We start from the raw sequence: 14,941 nt of genomic DNA, 5'->3' as shown, positions 1-14,941 counted from the left end.
GTCACTCTGGGATCCACTAGGACCTGCTGAGATCCACTGGGAGATACTGGGATCTGATAGGAGCTGTTGGGATCTTCTAGGACATGCTGAGATCCTCTGAGGCAGGCTGGGATCTGTTGGAATCCACTAGGATCTGCTGGGTCCATTGGGAGATTGTGGGATCTGCTGGGACACACTGAGCTCCTCTGGGACACACAGGGACCCTCTGGGATCCACTGGGGCACACTGGGGTCTGCTGGGACTCACTGGGACCCTCTGACATCTACTGGGATTCTCTGGGACTCACTGGGATCTGCCAGGATCCATTGGAACACACTAGAGTCCCCTGGAATCTACTGGGACCTGCTGAGATATTCTAGGACTCACTGGGATCCACTGGGACCTGCTGGCATCCATTTGGGTCTCCTGGGATCTGTAGGACCTCTGGGGATCCATTGGGACACGCTGGGCCCCTGTGGGATCTGCCAGGATCCCCTGAGCTCCCCCAGGAGCAGCCACAGCCGATGGAACAAAAGCCGGGGATGAGCAGGAAGCAAAAGGCCCAAGGAACTCCCCTTGTTACATCCCGGGCTGGGCTTTCATTGATGGTTCTTGCACCATTTCACCCAGTCCTGGGGTGGTTTGGGCTGGAAGGGACCTAAATCCCATCCCATCCCACCCCTGCCATGGCAGGGACACCTCCCACTGCCCCAGGCTGCTCCAAGCCCCAATGTCCAGCCTGGCCTTGGGCACTTCAGGGATCCAGGGGCAGCCACAGCCTCTCTGGGAATCCCATCCCAGCCCCTCCCTGCCTTCACAGGGAACAACAATTCCTTCCCAATATCCAATAAATTCCTGAGGAAGGTGCAGCAGTTTCTGCTTAGTGTGACTCACACTAGATGATGGTGAAGATGAGGAATTGTGGGGTTTTTTTTACCAAAAAGGAATGGTCAAGCGTGCTCCTAAAGCCAAACTGCTTTTTGTCAGCACCCTCAGACCAGTCACATCCAAGACACCACAAATACTGGTTCAAAGGCTGTCAAAAGCACAGAAGTTCCACTCATTTCCTGACTTTGGAAAGCAAAGCTCACACAAAGCCAATATTTCAGTCACAACCCTGCCCATACTGTGCCTCTCCCATGCAAATTGACTTTATAATTTCCAACTAAGTGGGAATAATTTGCATCCAGGTGTGGGTTTGTTAATGAAGGTAATTAACTCCAAGTTTCCCTCTCTCAGCACACTGAGCCCTGCTGCTGCTGAGCAGGAGCAGCAGAATCTCTCCCCCCTCTCCTCCAGGGAAGGTGGGATCTCAGGGATGGGAATGGAATGACTTCAGGAGAAAGAAGGGGCTGCTCCAAAATGTCTCATGGATGGTTTGTAGGACCAGAGCCTGATGGGACTCATGGGTGTCATGCCTTGAGAGGCCACCTAGGACAGAGACTAGACAGAGTAAAGAAATAAAGTAGGTATTTATTAAAAAGGCCTTCAAAGGATACACCTTGGGTAGTACAAGAGCCTGGCCGAAGCTACACCCAAGATGGGTGGTGGGTCATAAGTTTTCACACTTTTATAAGTTTTGGTCCATTTTCATATTGGGGTTAATTGTCCAGTTACAGCTTCAGGTGATGAAGTCCCATCCTCCCAGTTTGCTCTCCTCAATCCGCTGTTATTTACAGCTTTTGGGCCTGAAGCTGCAACAGTGTCCTTGGTTCTGGGGCTGGAAAAGGATTGTTTTGTCTGACTGAGCTGTGAGGAGAACTTGCTAACGTTTTATATGAAGTCTAGAGTTATATACCAATGCAGTACAGAATCTGGAAAATATGAAAGCTAAAACTGAAGGCATCAGGTGGACAATTGACCACAAGAGCCTGGGTGGGTGCTGGGTGTCCTCTCTGCCAGGTCCTCACTCCCTGGGGCTCTGTAGGTGACATTGTGCCAGAAGACGCTGAACTGCTCTTTCACCTCCCCTTTCCAGCTTCACCTGAGCTGTGTTGGAAGAGTCTTTGAAGAGCCACAACCCAAAATCCTGTTCAGAGCTGGATTTCCACCATTGCCAGGGATGCCCTGACCATCAAGATCTTTCTGGCGAGTCTTTAATGAATTTCCACATTAATTTCCTCTCCAGGCTCCCCTCGTGCCGTGCTCTGGTTGTTCTGTCCCACTCGCCCACTCGGTGCCACTGTTGCTCTGTGGTTCTCATCCCAACCAGGCAGAGCAGGAAATGAAAGGTCCGGAGCAAGGCAAACAGAGGGAAGTTCGGGAAAATAAAATCGGGTTATCACAAGGCCCATGGGGCCAGTTTACCCAGGACCTCACTGGGCTGTTCCTTCAGCCAAAACAAAGGGATTGGTCCAAAATGTTGTTGGAGAGTCCCCTCTGACCTGCCCAAAGTGGGGCGTGCTAAAAGCAGGGGACTGAGCAGGCTTTGGGCTCTGGGGCTGGAACTTTGAAGGGAACATCCTGGGAGATTCAGCAGCCAAAGGAGGAGGCTCTACTCCTCAGCCAGGGACCAGGACCAGGCAGCTAAAGGAGCCCAGGAATGGCTCAGCACAGGGAAAGTTGAATCCTACCCACAGAGCTAAGCCCTGCAGTGAGGGGGGTCACAGAGAACATCTCTGAACCCCTTTTTGGGGCAGTTTATGGAAGATTTCCAAGTACAGACTGGCCCAGGGACCAAACAAAGCTCATCCACAAGAACCATGAATTTCCTGAGGCCTTGGAGGATGTGCAGCCACCTGATCCTTTGGAATCCCTTGGATTCCCGAGGTCCAGCACAAGCATCCAGGGGGAATGGGAGGGTGATTTGGATTCAGTGTGTCCTGCAGGGGACAAGCTGCACGTCCCTGTGCTGGGGGCAGGCTGAGACTGTGCTGCCAACACACACAAACTCACACAGAGCCACGATAATCAACACAGGCAGAAAGGCCACCAGCACAGCCAGCCCTGCCAGGCTCCCGCTGTTCCTCCCTCCAGCTGAGCACGATAAAAACCCCCATTAGTGCAAAATACAAATAAACACACAGATCCCTCCAGCAACTTCAAACAAGGCCTAAAAGAAGCTTTAAGTCCAACACAGCTCCCTTTCTCAGAGCCACCAGCACTACCTCACAGCAGCAAGGGAAGCTGAACTCCAATCATATCCTTGTCATAATTATATGCTTAATATTAGTGAGTGCTTTTTGTCATCTTTCCTGGTTAATGCTCAGATTGGAGGAATAGAAACACCTCAGTGGGATGAATAAACATGAGGCAGGGCTGCAGCAGGGGAAGGAGCAGGGATGGGGCGCTCTGTTCACAGGGTCTCAGTGGCACATCCAGATCCAGGTTTGGCTCCACAGCTGGGACTGGCACATGGCAGAGCAGCCACACACCACCAAGGAGCCCAAATCCTCAGGGGGATTGTCCTGAGCAACAGCTCTGGCCAGCCTTTGCCAGCTCCAGTTCTGTGGGAAGGGGAAGGATCTCCCCACAGCCCCCCCAGCTTAGGGCTCAATACGGTTGTGCTTGGAATATAAGGTGATGTTACCCTGCTTCTCCTAAATTCACTGACAGGACAAGGTGGAGTGGATTCAGACTGACAAGGAGTAGGTTTAGATTGGGTATTGGGAAGAAATACTTCACTCAGAAGGTGGGGAGGCTCTGGCACAGGGTGCCCAGAGCAGCTGTGGCTGCCCCTGGATCCCTGGAAGTGTCCAAGGCCAGGTTGGACAGAGCTTGGAACACCCCGGGATGGTGGAAAGTGTCCCTGCCCATGGCAGGGGTGGGACTGGATGGGCTTTAAGTCCTCTCCCATTCAAACCAGTCTGGATCCCTTTGATTCTATGACTTCAACCTGTCTAAGCTTTTCTAGATCTTTAATGACAGTTTTAGCATCTGTAGCCAGTGAGATTTGCAATGCCACGGCAAGGATTCCTTTCCTTTTAAAATCAATATGTATGTGTACATGTATATATGTATTTGTCTATGTGTGTGTATAAAACTCTCAGCACTGCCAGTTCTCCCTGGCTCTGCACAGCTTTTCATTGGTATTTGAGCTTCCTAAACAGCAACCCATATTTCAGAGCCTATTAATAGCCACTGCTGCCAAATCCCCCTTCTTCTGTTTTGAAGAAGCCACGGATTTTGCTTCCCTTGCAAACCTGTTGTTTCAGCTGGACCACTCTCCTGAAGTGTGGTGACAATTTGCACAGGTGATAAATCTGGTTTTAATGGTCCTGAGCTGCCTCTGAGCTCAGGAGATCCGTGGAGGACTGGGACAAGGTGTGACAGCTCCCACCTGCTGAGCATGGGGGCCGTCCAACCCCACGCAGGGATGAACCAATAAAAGGAATACAAGCCAGGCTGGGACAAAGTTGGTGCATTTAATAATGAGATTTCTAAAGGCACTGCGAGCACTCTCACCTGCTGACCCCAGAGCTCTGCACCGAGCCAATATTTGCTCCTGGTCTGCAAACTCAGGGAGTTTGGGGTGCTCTGGATGTGATCATCAAGCCTTGCTGACAGCTCAATTTATCACTGGGTAGGTTTCAGCGTTTTGACTCGGCAGAACATTCCCCCTCGTCGTTGCCTGCGTTTTACACCCAGTGAAAAATCTCCGTCGAGATTCCCGGCGACAGCTCCCTTTGCATTCCTGGCGCACACTCAGCCAGCCAAGCAAGGCTGTAAATAATTGAGCACCCATCATTCCCTTTGCAGTCCCCACCAGAACCAGCCTGCTTTGCTCTCAACAGCAAATATTTAGTGAGGTAATCAATCCAAGAAAAAAATCTTAATTTGGATAAGAAAATTAAATGTTTTTCCCAGATCTTCTATCTGATTATCTCTGGCATCCATCCTGCTGTTCTCAGGGTAGGTGCTGTACCAGGAGATAATTATGAGGATCACAGAAGCAGTTCAATTAACTGCAGCTAATGCTTCTTATTAGCATTTTGCTGGGGCTTGTGGAGTTTTTCAGCTGAAACAGATAAACAAGCTCAAACATTCGCATAGGAAGGCTCAGACAAAAACAGAAACAAAGGGCCAGGGAGGCTGTCAGGGAAAGCCCAGAGCAGCTCAGGAGAGCAGGGGCTGGCTGCAAACACTGGCATCTCACTGCTCTCAGGGCGTGGAGGCAGTGCCTGGATTTTGGAGCTTCAGCACCTGGCCAGGAGCACACATGGGGCACAACTGGGAGCTGCTGCCAGCTCAGAAATCCAACAGGATGGAACATCCTCAGGGATAGTCCTCAGCCCACTCACCCCCTGCTCCAGGTCAGGAGCTCCTGTCCCTGGGCTCACCTGCCTCAGGTGTGGGCACTGCTGTTCCTGTGCTCCCACAGGGACCAGGCAGCAGCACATTCCCTGTGGAGTTGTGTGTCCAAAGTGCCCTCCTGCATCTTCTGCTCCAATGGTGTGGCACCACCCCCGTGACAGGTGGCACCTGGAGGTGCTGTCACCTCTGAGGGAGATGCTGGCTGTCCTGGTGTGTCCCTCAGAGCAGGATGGCAGGAGGACACGGCCTCTCACATCTCCTGTGCCTGGGGACACCTGGGCTTAGACATCTCCATTTGCAGCCCACAGGACACCCCAGGGCTGCCAGCCATGACAACTCCTGGCCCACATTGCAGTGCCCAGCTCAAAGCCCAGGAGCCTCCTCAGCCAAGTCCCAGACTCTCTCTCTCTGCACAAGACCTTCTCTCCCCTGCCCTCTCCCAGCAGAAGCAGGTCCCAGCCCTGTGCTCTTATAGCCCATAAAAGCTGAGACCTACAGCCAGGAAAGAGCTGGTCTTAAAGCAGCAGCAGCAGGAGGAGGAGATGATGTTTCCCACTCACCTGATTCCTGAGAAAGAGGTGAAAGTGGATGAGAGAGCAGAGACTTGGGCTGCCTTTTATAGCAGCCTTTCCCTGCCTCAGGCCCAGAGGCACCTTAGTGGAAGTCATGATTTTGTGACCAGCTCATGTCAAATGTGCCCCATCCCAGCTAATGGTAGGGCTGTGTCCTGGTTTCCTGCACTGTGGCCTCTCTTTCCTGGCTTCTGCTATGTGTGTTCCTAACTGCAGACTTCTTCTGGATGGGAGGCCTGAGAATTTCTAGGATATAAAGATGTCAGAGTAGGCAGAAGGCTCAGATCACAGTCTGATGGCATTCCATGCAGGCACACGAAATGGACCTGTCATTCCTGTGGGTTTGTTTGTGGCAAAGTATTCAGGGCATCACTCTCATTGTCCTGTGTCCCCAGGGCCAGGATGGTTCCTCACTGAGACAGACGAGCCCAAGCCCTGCTCCCCGCGGGGCTGTTCCTGCTCAGCAGCCTCTGACTGAGCATCAGCCCAAGGCAAAGGTGCAGCTCCCTGCCAGCATCCAAATCCTCAGCTTCCACATCTGCTCTTCAGGGTGCCCTGGCTGCCTTCCCTTCCCTGTCACCTCCTCACAGGCTGCTCTCTACACTTCCAATCACCCAGGGCGAGCAGCCAGCGAGGTTTCTCCACATTCAGGGCTTTATTCTTGTGCAGTTTTGCCCCTCAGGGCTGGTGTAGTTTTGCCCTTCAGTGCTGACAGCCCCTCTGGGCCCAAGGCCACCCCTGATGAGGGCAGGTGGGATTGCAGGTGAGGTGTTTGGTGTTTAACCAGCAGTGCCCCCACTCCTGAGGATGGGCTGACCCTGCAAACCAAAGCTCTCCAGCCCTGCCTGTCCCTGACACTCCATAAATTATCCAGTCTTTGAAATGAGGCTACTTCATGGCTTTTTACTTCCAGTTCCCTTCCAAGTCCTCTCTGATTATTTTTTCCTGGTTTCCCTGACCTGATTTGCTCTGTGCCTCATTTCTCATCCTTCCTGGTGCCTGCAGAGCTGGGGTTTGTTGTCCTGGAGCTCCGGGGCTTGGCTGTTTCCATGTGTGGGAAACACTCAGGCTCCTGTCAGTACAAATACCTGGGAATCTTCCTGGCAGCAGTTCCCAGGCTGCTCCGTCCTCAGGGACAGCCCAGCCTTATGTCTGGCCCTGGCAGGGCACCTTTGCCAAGCCCTGGGTGACTGCACCGAGGCTGAGCCGTGTCCTTCTGCCACTTCCAAAGGCTTGGGAATTGCAGGAGCAGCTGCAAGGGAGAGCACAGAGCACAGCCAGGCACTGAGCCCCATCTGTGCCCTGCCTGTGACAGCCTGAGCTGCCCTGGCAGGGGCACTGTGGCATCCAGGGCAGAGGGAACACCCCGTGCCCTCCCAGGGCTGGCACTGGTGCTGTGCCAGTGCTGCATCTCCAGGACAGGCACCTCACCCAGCTCAGGCCCGCAGAGCATTTCCAATTTTTCCCACTGTGGCAAAGGCTGAAGTGGTTTTTTTGCCTCCTGGGAGCTTGGGTGTGCCCAGGATTTGGTGGGAGGATGTCACAGGGACTGGATGTGCCAGAGAGCCCTGTGAATCCAGGATCTGGGATTCCTGCGTTCTCCACTTTGCAGATCCCACACTGGTGGGACCTCAGAGGAGATGAGGGGAGCAGATGAGGGAGGAAAGTGCTCCAGGGGTCCATCCCCAGCCCTGGAATGGGCTCCTGCTGAGCACAGTCCCTGCCTGGAGCACACAGCAAGCTCTGCTCTTATTAAAGATAATAACCCACCTCAATTAACACTTGTGGGGCCTGTTCCCTGCACACCCACGACAACCCAGCACAGCTGATATCAGGCACTCAGCAGAGCTGAGCCAAGACAGAAATAGCCTTTTCTGCCACATCCCCTTCGCTCTAATCCCCCTGGGCTCAATCCACACTGGAACCATGGAAGGTCTGAGGGAGGTGGGAGGTTGTGAGAGGTCCCAAACCAGTGTGGAATCAGTGAACTCCTGTGAAACCACCAAAGGACTCAGCCAGTTAAAGCTGCCCCAGAGGCTTGAGGGGGTTGATTGCAGCTCCATCTCCGAGGGAATGAATTCCTTACCAGGTGAAGAGCTGTCAGTGGATGATGCAGTGGCTGCCAGGCAGGGACTGCAGAGCTTTATCATAAATGATGGGCATGGGTTTTCCTGATGGGAATTCTCTCTCACAAACACGAATAAAAATTCCAAACAAACATGCGTCGTGCCAGAGAGGACTGGGAATCTGTTTGAAGGAGGAATTCTGCCATGGAGATCCACGGATGGCATCAGTTATGTGGGGAGCAGAGCAGAGGAGGTCCCAGGGAGGGCCCAGCCGAAAATCCTCGCTGTGCCTCACACAGATTCATCAGCTCTGGCCAAGTGCCAGGGAGCCGGGAGTGGGAACAGCCAGAGCCGAGCTCAGCGTGTCAAACCAGCCACCGGGGAGTGGAGAAACCCGGGATAATGGACAAATTAGCAATTGTTTGGAGCAATTAGGATACAAGTGGCTTCAGAGGACACTGTGACAGCCCATGGCTCTGCAGAGAGTGGTTCTTACCAGGCAGAAAGGGTTGGTTTGGAGGCTGGGGAGATGTGGAGGTCAGACACACCCAGATCTGGAAGGATCCTCCACCAGAGCAAGGACCATTTCCCAGGAGGTCGTTCCTGCCTGAAGTCAGACTTGAGGGATCCCAAAGGCACAATGACAACACCCAGCGACTCCTTTAACCCCTGGGGCGGCTGTCAGCAATTCCCCCTTCACCTCGGTGGGTGGCAAACCCAAATCCCAGATGAGTTTGCAGCATGAGCAGCACTGGGGCTACCACCTGCAAAGTTGCTCCTGTCACTTATTCCCAGTCCTCTCTTCCAGAGCAGTTTTTTTCCCTTTCTTCAAGGTGTTGTCACAGAGGTGCTGCTACCATGGGCTCTGCCCTGGCACCAGCTGGAATTTGTCCACGATGGGAGTGGCTTCTGCCATCTTCCCACCCTGCAGCTCCCCCAGCACCAAACCTGGCCACAGAACACCAAACGTGGGTTTGTGAATCACTCTGTAAAACTCTACAGCTTGTTTTGGACCTGTGACCAGGCCCCACCATCCTGTGTTTGATGCCTGCTGCACTCTGCAGGCCTCCACCCCACCCACAGTACCTGAGGGCAGTGATTTGGGCCATTTTCCTGCATTTGTCCACCTTTCCCAGGAGCTTCTCAGAGTCCAGATGCCTCAGGTGCAGCAGCATCTGTCTGAGCCTTAGGAACATGCAGCTGTTTTTCCTGCAGACATTTTGGAGAGCATCTCTCTTCCAGTCAAATATCCTTGGGATGCGTTGGAGCAGCATCTCTTACCCCTGGAGCTGCCAAAGCAATGGGAAGTCCCTTGAAGAGAGGTTTGATGTGGCAGCTTAGAGCTGATAAGCCATTGATTTCTTCTCCTTTTTGGGCTGGAGGAGATTGTCAGCCCAGGGACATGATAGCAAGGCAGGGATGATAACAGTACAGGCTGGTGGAGGATCCTGGCAGGCAGCCCCTGCAGCCCAGGGTGGGATGTCCAGACAAAAACATGCTTCAATTTCTCTTCCCAGACTGAGACATCCCAGATAAAGCCCTTATCTGGCCTTCTCTCCAATCAATGGGATGCTTCAGCCTCGCTCGGCGCGGCAGGGCAGCAACAGCTTTATCACAGCAGGCAGGGATGGGGAATTTGTCCTCCCAGAGGTGCCTCGGTGTGTCCCTGGCACGGTGGCAGTGCCAGGCTGCAGCTCCAGGGAGGCTGAAGGTGCCAGCCCAGCCCAGCCCAGCCTGGAGATGCCTCTGAGGAATTCATCGAGGCAAAGGTAAAGACGCCCTGGGCTCACCTGGGCTGCCCTCAGACACTTCACTGCCGGGTTTCTGTCTCCCCCAGGCACCTGAAACCCCAATTCCAGCCCTTTCCCGGCTGCCTTCGAGCAGGAGAGGGCAGCAAATCGCTCCTCTGGAGGGAGGGGAAAGCAGGTCGGGAGAGCACGAGGTCTCCATTTGGGGATGTTTTGCTGTTTGCTGTGGAAGTCTTCAGTCAGAATCATTTTCTGTTGCTCTCAAGGGCTTGCTGCAACCAAAAATGTTTGGAGCTGTTCCCACCAAATCTTCCCAAAATCGGGCTTTGTAAAGGATGTGATGCAGATGACACTCAAGTTTTGGGTCCCAGACACCAGTTCCTGACCTGAACTGGTTTTTGCAGCCTTGTGCTTCCAGTAAATCCGGGAATGTCAGATATTCCTTGGCACGGGGGCTGTGTCATCCTCGGTGCTGCATCATTTGAACAGTTTTCAGCCGTGCCATGCCATGAATCCACCTCTCAGATATTTCCAGGGAGAAGGGACCATTCCCAAGGGGCTCTTGCTGGGGACATCCTGCTCTGCAGAGGTTTCAGTGATCCAAACCACCACAGCTCAGCCTCCACTCCTGAGTGGGCCCAGGGGTATTTCACTGTCAGATGTGGTGATGCCCTTGCATTCCAGCACCTCTCTGCAGGATTCCCAGTCAGGATGGAGACAATCCCAGAGCCTCAGTGCCTCCTGCAGGGGTGCAGGAGCTCAGCTGAGCCCTCATCACCAGTGCTGTCAGGCCCACTGGGGAGAGTCATCCACCCAAATTTAGACAACTGCAAAGTCGATGCCTCCAGGGAAATCATCAGGTTTTGGGGTTCTTAGGTCTTGCAGGAGCCAGTGGTGAGGAATGGGAGTGGATCTCACAGGGAAGTGCCCCTTGCTCTCCACCAGACCCTGATCCCAAAGTTTGGATGCTGAAATTCACAGAATCAAAGGATCCCAGAGTGGGTTGGGTTGGAAGGGGCCTCAAAGCTCAACCAGTGTCACCTTTGCCATGGGCAGGGTCACTTTCCACTGTCCCAGGCTGCTCCCAGCCCTGTCCAGCCTGGCCTTGGACACTGCCAGGGATCCAGGGGCAGCCACAGCTTCTTGGGGCACCCAAGGGGTGCCAGGGCCTCCCCACCCTCACTGGGGAGTAATTTTCTCCCAATATCCAGCCTAAATTTCCTCTCTTTTAGTTTGAAGCTGTTCACTCTTGTCCTGTCACCCCACCTCTGGTCCAAAGTGCCTCTCCAGCACTCCTGGATTTCCTTTAAGCACTGGAAGGGGCTCTGAGGTTTCCCTGGAGCCTTCTCCAGGTGAACACTCCCAGCTCTCCCAGAACCCAGGGGCTCCAGCCCTAGGATCCACTCTGTGGCCTCCTCCTCTCATTCCAACAGGTCCAAGTCCTTCTGGAGTGACACATCCTGGGATTGCTGACTGCTCCCATCCTCTCTGTGGAGTCTCAGCCCTACAGACACCCCACTGACCCCACAACCAGGCAGTCCTTTACCCTCCATGCCCCGCTGGGATGAGCTTCCCCAATCCCACCTGTGAAAAACGAGGTTCACTTTTTAGTAAATTTTAATAAATATGTTTAATAAAATAATTAAGACAATTAGGAGATAAGAAAAAACCAAAAACGGCCGGCCGGGTGACTTGGCACTCAGCCAAGTCCACACCTTGCTTTCTCAGAGACACTCGTTAAATACCCTTTTCGTTATATTGATATATGAAATTCCATAAACTAGTTTCCATATTCCAGGAACTGCCCTGCATGATCCCTCCTTGGATCCGCCTTTTTAGAGCATGCGTGTTTCGTGGCTGTGTCCTTCTTATCGCGTCCAGCTTGGGCCTTGGTCCGTGCCTTCTGCGGGTGATAGATGCTGATAGTTGGTGTTATCAGTAGCAGAGTCTTCTTTACATGTTCACTGGATGTTATCCCAACCAAACAGACAGTTTAAGCAGCTGCTACATCAACTACTCCCTTTATATCTAGTCTTACCAATAGCAGAAATAAACTTATACCTTTATATCTTTACTATGTTATTAATCATATAGCATACATCTTGCGAAAAGCCAATTTTATAATACACACATATAACAAACCCCACCTCTTCTTTTTTTATAATTCATTTGGCTTTGAGCCATATTCCTTGTTTTCTAGCTTCCATTATTTCCTCTTATAGACACTTACTTTCCAACCAGTCACCACTGGTCCTTAAGTTTTCCACAATTTAATATTTTCCCAATTATCTAATTTGGATGGGTTATAACAGTGACTGTTGATACGGGTATGTGCAATAAGAAAGGAACCTCAGTGTCTTTTCATATAGAACTTTCAATAGTATCTGTAGCATGATTTTGCCAATATCCTATAAGGCAAAAGACAAAGAATGAGTGAAGTGACAAAAAAAGGAATAACAGAGGTCTGGTATGGCTTATACCTCCACCCTCCATGCCTATGGGGTTGCTACCCACAGCAGGAGTATATGATCTTCTTGGTGGCAAGTACAGCGGCCAACCCAGTCTTGCCCTCTATTTCCTTGTTAATTCTTTTTGTTTGTTTGTTTGTTAGTTTTCAGACAAATTGCCTTTGACCTTTTTTTTTTTTTTTTTAAACCGTAATTCTCTCCACTGTTCCTCAGGTATTTCCCACTCAACAGGCACTGGTAATCCCCATTTACTGGGATATATGTACACATGCATCACTAAAAGGCAGTAAAGTCTTTTAATCCAAAGGCCAGCTGCAAAGCCTTTTTAGAACTGACAATTAATTATGCTGGCCATACCTGCACTCCGAGTAAAACTGCATCTTTAGTTCAACTATTCCATGTCACTTGTGATACCATTTAATTTTTGAAAGCTTCCACCTTTTTAACTGTAACTAGGATTGAGGGACAGGTTAAAAAGAAATTGAAAGAGAGAAAAAAATTTACTCAACAAAAAATAACTTAAACTACAGAGTGAAAAGAAGAAAGAAGAGAAAAAAACCAACAAAAAACAACAGAAACTTCTTTTACCCCTTCTGATGTTCGAGTTTTATCATATTGAAGGTTTCTGTTGGGCCAATCCTCTGCTCAGCCTATTCTTAGGGCAGGAAGACAATGAATTCTTGCTATTCTAGAAGATTTTCCTTCACTATTTAGGAGAACTCAGAAAGATACATACACTATAAGATTTATTTCTATCTAAGGCAAACACACTCACTCAATTTGACATGCATTCATTTGAAAGATTAGATGCTCCTTAGAAACTTCGATAAGAACCCCCTTTGACAATCAACACCACCAGTTTTGTGAGCTAGGTCTTATCTGCAGCCAGCTGGAAAACTAAGAAAAAAACCTTCCAAAACAGTTTCTGCAAAATTCATAGTAACTTATCAAGCAGGGAAATAAATGAAACTACTAGAAAAATTTTGCATATACCACAATAATATTTCCAAGCAGCAAGTATCTTGTCATTCATACTATCTCTCCTTATATTCCACAAGAAAATCTGACATCTTCTTATATAAAAAAAGAAAACCAAAACACCTTCAAAAGTTTCTTAACAAAGACACACAAAGAACTGCCCATAGAAAAAGAAAAAAAACAAACAAACAACAGCAACAACAAAAAAAACTTCTCAACCAATATCTACATCTCAACCTCTGTCTAAGAGGTGAATGACAAAGTTTTTCCACCTTATAAAGTTATATAATTAGTACCTTAAATTATTTTTGATCCACCCATTTGAAGAACAAATCTTTATATCCCTTCTCATGACTTCTAAATAGTAGAAGAAAAATTTGCTCTTGAGAATAAACTTGACAGAACTAGATTTCTATCAGTAATTATCTGTACCTTTTTGTGGGGACAACGCTGCCAGCGTAACTGAAGAATGTCCTGTATTGGTTACAAATGTTGTGTGTGTACACAAAGGAATCACAGCTCCTGTATTAACTTTGACACAGTACCAGTTTAGTTGAAAACTCTTTCCTTAGTTCCCACTCTGTTGGGTAGTAGTTCGCCCTATATTTTGTGAGCACTAACATATCCTCTTGGTATTTCACATAGGCGCTCTTCTCTGCCCTCCTTCTTTAAACAAAACAGATTAATAAGTAATAAAATGCCTTTAAGTTAGTATGAAAGAAGTACCTTAAACACACACAAAAATAAGAAAAATAAAGGAGGCAAAAACATATTGTTTGTTCTGTAAGATATAAAACCTAAAATAAATTAGCCAAAATGTTAGGGATATGGAGCCCGTCTTCTTCTTGTGATTTTCATGTACCTGCAATATTATACAGTGGAGTGACATAAACACTTTCAAAAAAAAAAAACAATATTACATATTTCAATTTCAACTCCCCACACTAGAATTACTTGAAAGTCCATTTCCTTTGTAGCTGTGAAGAAACAGAGGTAGCATTTGACAGACCGGACTGATTTTTAGGTGTTATGCAGAGAAGTAAAACAGAGAAAGTCCTTTGTCCATAACTTCCAAATTTACTTGAGTCTTTTCCAGTTCATGACCACTCAGCTCTGTTTAAAATTCAACTTTGTATCACCTGGTTTAGATGCTACAGTTCATTCTTGGGTTCTCACACCGGTCTCTTGATTTTGCTGACGTTGATTTAAAACTTGCAGCTTTAGTTTTTTCAGCCATACCGCAGCTTCAGTTGCCTGCAATACCTGAAAAAGCATCTTCCCACTGTGGGGTTAAAGAACTTCCTCTCCCATTTTTGCAACTGTAAAACTATACCCTCTTAACATTAATTTCTCTTTATTTCATAATTTAAACATTATCTCATAGGGTGTTACTTTCAGGTTCCAATCTGGGTTGCATCTGGACTCCTAACATACATTTTACTCATGGCATTTGAGCATTAATTTTGTTAAAAAAAAATTCCCAATAACAAAAGATCTAATTTCATCCATAATTCCTTCTTCTTCTAATTCCTTCTTATCGAACACCAGAACTCTCACAACTCTTTTGACTCCAATCTCCTGTTCCATTAAAACTATTCCTTCCTACTTCTGAGGTCACCCCCCAGCATTTGATGTCTTATAGCTATCTCTTTAGGCAATTTCAATGCACTCCAAAAAAACCAAAAAACCAAACCAAACAAAAACAACTTCTAAGACCTCTAAGAATTTCCAAAATTCTCAAAAAACCTTTCAAGACCTCTAACATAAGACTCTCCAAGCTTCTGTCCCACCTTCAGGATTCCATCCAGTCACTGCCTGGTCTCCTCTCTGCCATCCAACAGCCCGAACATCACCCCCTCCTTTTTTCCCCCGAGGCA

The sequence above is a fragment of the Zosterops lateralis genome (genome assembly GCF_965231275.1).
Source record: "Zosterops lateralis genome assembly, chromosome: 27".
Classification (NCBI taxonomy): domain Eukaryota; kingdom Metazoa; phylum Chordata; class Aves; order Passeriformes; family Zosteropidae; genus Zosterops; species Zosterops lateralis.
Note: the sequence above shows the minus strand (reverse complement) of the source record.